General features: G+C 35.8%; 1 long non-coding RNA gene across 1 annotated transcript; it reads left to right on the top strand.

Moving 5' to 3' along the window:
* Positions 1-1,665, top strand: LOC131336333 (uncharacterized). The gene is made up of 2 exons (XR_009202780.1): positions 1-415; positions 1,158-1,665. It is a non-coding gene; the product is annotated as an uncharacterized LOC131336333 (long non-coding RNA).
* The last annotated feature ends 6,213 nt before the right edge of the window (positions 1,666-7,878 follow it).

The raw sequence follows: 7,878 nt of genomic DNA, 5'->3' as shown, positions 1-7,878 counted from the left end.
CCTCAGGGATCCCGGACAGAAGCTGTGGTGCGGGACTCAGCTCACAACCGTTGGATTTAATCCAACGGCCACGGAAATAAAAGGCCAACACGCGGATCCTCGGAGAGTTGGGTCGGGTAAAAACACGCGGATCCGGGTTCTAACAAAACACGCGGATCCACCCATTTCTCATTCAAACGCAGACAACGAAGAGAGAGAGAGAGAGAGAGAGAGAGAGAACGCATACGACGAATAAGAAGAAGATCGATCGATCTAGAAGAAGATTGACACCCCCACCACACCACCAAGGTCTCTCCCTCCCTCTCTCTCTCGGGTTTCATTTCTGATTTCCCATTCTGGTTCGATTTAGGGTTCGTTTTTGTTTTGAGACGATGAAGACGAAGAAGAACGAAGACGAAGCATCTCTTTGACTTAGGTATCTCTCTCTCTCTCTTTGTACGTCTGTGGGTGTTCTGATTTGAGCACGAAATTGATTTTTTGGGTTACAATAAGAACCCTAATTCGAGCGTACATCTGAATTGTATGATTTTGAAGCCCTAATTTTGGGTTTGGATTTGTAATTTTGAAGCCCTACTTTTGTTGCTTCGCTGGTATGGGTTTGTGAGAAAAGTTGGGTTTTTTTTTATTTTTCCTTTTTGATTTTGTAAAATTAGGGTGTTGTTTTTTTTGTATTCTCTGGTTCTAGGAACTTAATCATGTTCTAGTTCAACTCCATCTTTACCCAACATGAATTTGGAACTCAGATAACTTCCGCTTGATTAATTACAGTGATCTCCAAAATAGTGCAATTTGTTTTTCTAATTGAGCTTTTTGGTTGAAATAAAATGCTCTAGATAATGCTTTGGCATATTGAAATTGTTGTTTGTGTTTGCAGACTGTATATCTGCAAATTGCCTTTTGGCGACTATCCTTCTTGTTCTTGCTAGTTTGACCTCCTATGAAATGCATAATCCCCGAAAGAGCCATAATTTTTTTTGATTCACCCAAGAATAACTAAACATCCAATTCATAACCTTTTGTGCTTCTGCAATGTTCAAATCATTACTTCTTTCAACTATTATGCGTAATTAAATGTACTTTTGCAATGTTCTTTACTTTTGCTTTACTAATAATCAAATCATTACTTCTTTTTTTTGTATGATGATCTCATTTGATAGGTTCCATCTCTGAGCATGCCCTGAAGGAGGATATTAGCATGTGATTTTACTATCTAAAGGTGTTCTTGATGATGTTGTCTGCTATTGGATCTGTTTTCTTGTTGCTGTTGCTGCTGTTGTTGCTGTTGATTCTGCTACTGTTGGTTCTCTTGCTGTTCATGTTGTTACTGAAGTGGTTCTGGATGTTACTGGCTCAATCTGCTATTGGATCTATTTTCTCTTTTAGTTGTAGTGTTGAAAATAGGGGAATTTGTTATTCACCAGGGGAGTTTTTAACATTCCAGCTTCTTGTTTACTTCTTGTTGCTGTTAATGATCAAGTTTATTGGTTTCTGTATTGAATTCACCCAAGAGAGGATTCTAACTTGGTAAAAGGCTCATTTCAAGAACAGTTATGTTGAAGTTCGTTCTTGTAATACTTTTCAGTGGGCATGGCAAGAAAACGGGGCATTTCGTATAAAGTACATGGGTTCTCTCTGTTTCCTCCAATATTCAAGTTTATTCTAGTATTGAAGGTGTTGCATTTGGGTTCTCTCTGTCTCAAACTTTTTCACCGAAAACATCCAAACTGTCTACTAATTGAGAAAACTTCTTATTATACCCCTAAGTTCAACTAAAAAATTGCCAACACCAAAGTCAAGCAGCAACAAATTTCCTTACAGTTCCAAGAAATTGTTCAAATAAGTTGCATTACATTCATAACCTAATCAACAAAGGCATGTATTTCATGTTCCTCATGTTTGGAACAATTACATCAAGACTTGATTCTCTCTTGTAATTTCTTCAACCTCCTTGGTCAAGACTTGATTCTTTCTTGTAATTTCTTTCGTCTCCATGTTTCTTTGGGGTTCAATCCAATAGAAGAAATCACATCCATTATGTTCCTGCATATAACAAAAAAAAAAGGACATCTCAGTTACAAATGCATGGAATAAATCATAGCAACATACAGTCATTTTTTTTACAGTTTGAATAAAATATATACATGCTAATAGAGTTTTTGCAGTTTTGCTAATAGATACAAGCTGATAGAGATTATGGTTTCCCAGCTCTCCATGGTTCAACTTAGTCATGCTGTACTGCAAATGCAAACTTTTTTTTTCAACGACAAATGCAAACTGAAAGAGTAAAGCAATAGGGGTTCAAAGACATTTTAACATCTGCAATCCATCATCACTGTACAATAAGAGTCTCTTTGCATGCAAATGGCTACTAAATAGATTCAATGGAATCACATCATCAGAAATCAACTCAATACAACCCTTAATTTCAACCATTTAGCAATAGTTGAACGCAACCTACTTAAAACTCAACTATCGAACAATTAACCATATGTAGAAAATAAGATAGCCCAAGTGCATTCCAATTAACGATGTATACTCCACTGTCCAATGTTAGTTTTGGCCCATGCCATGGGTATATCACAATCTCACTCCAGCAAGCAAGCCTAGCCATGATTATTTTGTTCAACTACTCTTCCTAAAAAAAAAACCCAGCAACAATGGACTATTATGTTGAAATCACAAGGCATTGTTAGTTGAGATATTCGAACCGTAACTCAAACAAAATATAACAAAGAAAAATGATAACTTTAACAAGAATGGTTTATCATAGATCTCAATCGAAGCCCTAATTTTTGGGTTTCCTCTAACAGTTGTGAAATCGAAAACAACTAAAATCCTAACCTTAACTTTAGCAAAAAATGATAACTTTAGCAAGAATGGTTTATCACAACTCTCAATCGAAGCCCCTAATTTTTAGGTTTCTCAAAACGAAATCGAAAACCCCTAAGGGCTGGAGAAATCGAAACAACTAAACCCTAACATACACAGAGAGAGAGAGAGAGAGAGCGAGCGAGCGAGAGAGAGAGAGACCATCGATCGTCGTTCGTTGTTCGTCGTCCGGAGTGCTGGATCGATTGATCTTCTTCTTGTTCGTCGTCCACGTTCTCTCGCTCTTTCTTCGTTGTCTGCGTTTGAATGAGAAATAAAACCAGAGAGAGAGAGAGAGAGAGAGGGAGAGACCTTGGTGGTGTGGTGGGGGTGTCAATCTTCTTCTGGATCGATCGATCTTCATCTTGTTCGTCGTATGCGCTCTCTCTCTCTCTCTCTCTCTCTCTTCGTTGTCTGCGTTTGAATGAGAAATGGGTGGATCCGCGTGTTTTGTTAGAACCCGGATCCGCGTGTTTTTACCCGACCCAACTCTCCGAGGATCCGCGTGTTGGCCTTTTATTTCCGTGGCCGTTGGATTAAATCGAACGGTTGGGAGCTGAGTCCCGCACCACAGCTTCTGTCCGGGATCCCTGAGGGGATCCGGATTGTATATATATATATATACACACACACACACACACACACACATCAAAGAGTATATATATATGTGTCTAGGAAAGTAAGTCTAGAATTATTAGGTTTAAGGCTAGAACATAGGTGTGCATGCATGCATGGCTAGTCTTGCTTCTTTTGAAAGCAAAATGATGAGATTCCATATATGACTTGTCTTGTCATGCTTATTGGCAAGTCAAAGGTCTATTAACCAAGGGATAAAAATTTTCCTAACAATTATGGACCAAGAGGTAAAGGAATATTGGTAATAATTTGATATGACTAGTCATAGGAATCTATTGTCCAAGGGATAATATTTTTCCTAACATTTATTAACTAAAGGGTAAAAGGTGATGGTGATGTCAAGATTATTCTAAATAGAACAACACATAGACTTGGGAAGGCATACTGTCCTATAAGTTGGGAAAAGTACACTGGCACATGAGTTGGGATAAGTACAGTGATACATATACTTCTAATTACCTCATGAACTAATGGGTAATAGTTTCCCTACTTTCTATTTCCCAATAGATAAACAATCATGTCAAACTATTCATGACATGACAAGTCAAAGGTATTATGATGTCATGGTTTTAACTAATGATCACTAACTTCCCTAGGTTTTATTATCCATTGGATATGTAATCATGTCACACTATTCATGACATGACAAGTCTAAAGTACAATGATGGGTAGTCAAGTCATGCTATTATCCAATGGACAATAGTTTTTCTAGCTTCTATTATCTAATGGATGTATACATGGGTTCAAAAGGTTTAACTAGGTTTTTAGGAAAGTTCATAAGGCCCACCAGGTTTATCTAGGGTTGGGAGGGGTTCAGAAGGCCCAAAGATGGTCAAAAAGACCCATCTAAGGTTAGGGTATTGTAACTAGATTGAAACGGTAATTAGGATTTTCTAACTAATTGGTTGGAAACTAATTCTACTTGCCAAGTAGGATTCCTAGCCAAGAAATATGATTTAAAATTTTATTTAACTCACTAGAAAAAAAGTACAAGTGCTTCTACAAGCATACTTATCTTTAGAAAATGACTAGATTGTCCGGTGCGAAAAGATATAATTTTATAAGTCTCAAATCTAATTATGACGGATTATTAAAATTAAAAAGGATATTTTAGTAGCAAATTCAAGTAACTAAAATAAAATTTAAATATTTAACGAAATTTTTATTTACCAAAAATCAGGGTCGTTATACAAACAAAATTTCTAAAACCACACATAAACACCTACACATCCACATTCTCTTATCAATATAGGTTTGTAGTATTTTTGTTGTGTGTGTGGGCCCACCTCTCTTACTAATGTCAATGTGTAGATATTTGTGTTTGTATGTGTGTATGGGTGGGGTGGCTGGAAAAATTCTATAACTACAGACAATTACACAAATACAACTTCCATGTATTTGTGTATCCCATACACAGTGCATGTAAGTATTTGTGCTTTAGGCTCCGTCCTGGAAAGAAAAATAAGTACTTATTTTTTAAGAAGGCGATTTCAAGCTCAAAAATTATGCGCTTACGCAAATAATTTTTCTATCAATATGGATCTTATTTGATAGATCTCATTAAGATCTTTTATACGCTGTAAAAAAAATTGAAAAATTATTTTTCATTTACATTATTTTTAAGTTTAAAAATGTGAAATAAGTACTTATTTTTTAAGAAAGTGTTCTGGAACGGGGCCTTAGAGTATATGTGGTGGTAGCAATGTTATCAATCCCGTGCCGTACCGGCCGGTATGTACCGGATTTCAAAGAAACCGGTACCCTAACTCTCCAATACCGTTCCGAACCAAATACCGGTCAATACCGGCCGATACCGGTCATCTCGAAAAATACCGGTCGGTACCGGCGTACCGGAAATTCCGACCGAGATTTTGCAGCGTTTTTTTTTTTTTTTTGACGGTCATGTTATCATTTTTGGTCAAAAAAAGAAAAAAAAAAACGTTTGAGATTTTTTTCTTTAGGTTATCTTAACCCAAAAAAAACATAAAAAAACGTTTTTCAGAATTTTAGCAAAACGTGGGCTTAACCATATTACGTACGCGAAGCTCAAATTCCGGATTTGCACCCCCCCTGTGCGCGAATAACCCGTGACGCGCACCCGGTTAATTAGTTTCCGAATCAGTTTTTTCAAATTCTCTTCGGCCACGGCCCATTTTCCTGAGCGCGCGAGGCCTCTCCTTAGATCCTCATTTACAAGTCCACTAGTGTGCAAAGTCATTTAAGATGGAAAAGAGTTTTGCAACTAGGCAATGTGGGACAAAATGCAAGCGCATAAGTATTTTATGATGAATTGCATAGTATGAGGGATTTTTTTGAATTATGATTATATATAATTATTATATATATTGTAGTTGCGGTAAATTCAAAACGGTACCCGGTATCTGACCGGTACCGATACGTACCGTACCAATAGAAAAATCGGTACCTTGACCGATACGGTATTCAGAACATTGGACGGTAGTACTAGCAAAGTCAAGTTGATGTAGCCAATGGGCTTTAGAAGCCCAATCAGTATCTCATTGTCCTCTTCACGTGGAAAATCAGAGTTTGAGCCCTATTCTGGCTATTTGGAATTGAAAAAATAAGGGCGGGCAAATTTCACTGACCTCCCCTGAGGTTTCTGACACGAACAGAAACCTCCTCTGAGGTTTCTGAAATAACACTGCCCTCCCCTACTTTACCTGAAAATATCAAGGGACCCCCCTCTCCGTTAATTGGACGTTAGAAAACGGATGGAAAAGATTATTTCTTTCTCCACCCACTACTAAAACTAAACTAAACTCCCAACCAAATAAAACCATGTCATTGTACTATATTTTTTACAATATCTATACTATCCTCACAAAACTCTTTACCCCTTTTATTTATAAAATATAAAATACAAACATCACTACATTTTGTAACCGTTTCACTTTGAAATTTTGTCCTTATTTAAAAGGATTCACATTTGTTAATCATCTATCAAATTTTTGTGAATTATTAGTTCGTCTCGATAAGAGGAATTGAAAAAGTAAAAAATTAAGACTTTTTTCAAATATTTTGAGAAATTCAATATTTTGGGTAAAAATAATAATTTTGTACTCTTTTAATTCCTCTTGTTGAGATAAGTCAATAATCCACAAAAATTTAACGCAAAACTTGCAAATACGAAAAAATTCAAATATGAACAAAAATCAAAAAGCCCAAAAATCCTACAAACAAACCCCGTAAAAATCAAAAAGCCTAAAAATCCCACCAACAAGCCCGTACCCTCCATTGCCAATAGTTTGTTTTTTGGTTTTTACGGGATTTGTTTGTGAAATTTTTAGGCTTTTTAGTTTTTGTTCATATTCTATTTTTTTTCATGCGGACTTGTTTGTGGGATTTTTAGGCTTTTTATTTTTGTCCATATTTGAATTTTTTTTGTATTTGCAAGTTTTGCGTTAAATTTTTGTGGATCATTGGTTTATCTCAACGAGAGAAATCAAAAGAATATAAAATTACTTTTATCCAAAATATTGAATTTCTCAAAATATTTGGAAAAAGTCTTAATTTTTTACTTTTTCAATTCCTCTTATTGAGACGAACTAATAATTCACAAAAATTTGATAGAAGATTGACAAATGTGAATCCTTTTAAATAAGGACAAAATTTCAAAGTGAAACGGGTACAAAATGTAGTGATGTTTGTATTTTATATTTTATAAATAAGAGGGGTAAAGAGTCTGGTGACGATAGTATAGGTATTGTAAAAAATATAGTACAATGACATGGTTTTATTTGGTTGGGAGTTTAGTTTAGTTTTAGTAGTGGGTGGAGAGAGAAATAATCTTTTCCATCCGTTTTCTAACATCCAATTAACGGAGAGGGGGGTCTCTTGGTATTTTCAGGTAAAGGAGGGGAGGGCAGTGTTATTTCAGAAACCTCAGGGGAGGTTTCTGTTTGTGTAAGAAACCTCAGGGGAGGTCAGTGAAATTTGCCTAAAAAATAACGGTCCAAGATATATTTTGATAATTAATACTCGCCAAGAACAAACTCAGAATATTTGTTAATAAAAAAATGTCCATGGCATGTATTAATTATCAAAACACGTCATTGACCATCATTTTCCATTTGGAATTCAAGGTTATAAATAACCTCTCATGTATGCAAAAACTATAAACTTTGAAAAATTATATTGCCACTCTAAACATTGATGCAGTCAATCTCAAATCAGTGTAATTTTAAAGCCATATTCCTTTGTTATTTTTGGGTGTCTCATCAATTTTTAGAATGCCAATATCATTTCCTTAAATTTTTCAAAAAAAAAACCACGCTCTCCCATTGCGCGTGACACCGATACCATCCTAATCTCATCTCACTATATAAACCTCCTAGCCTGTTTAGGTCACAACGC

Source organism: Rhododendron vialii, chromosome 8a (genome assembly GCF_030253575.1).
Source record: "Rhododendron vialii isolate Sample 1 chromosome 8a, ASM3025357v1".
NCBI lineage: Eukaryota > Viridiplantae > Streptophyta > Magnoliopsida > Ericales > Ericaceae > Rhododendron > Rhododendron vialii.
The sequence above is the reverse complement of the archived record's forward strand: the minus strand, read 5'-3'. Positions and strand labels throughout refer to the sequence as shown.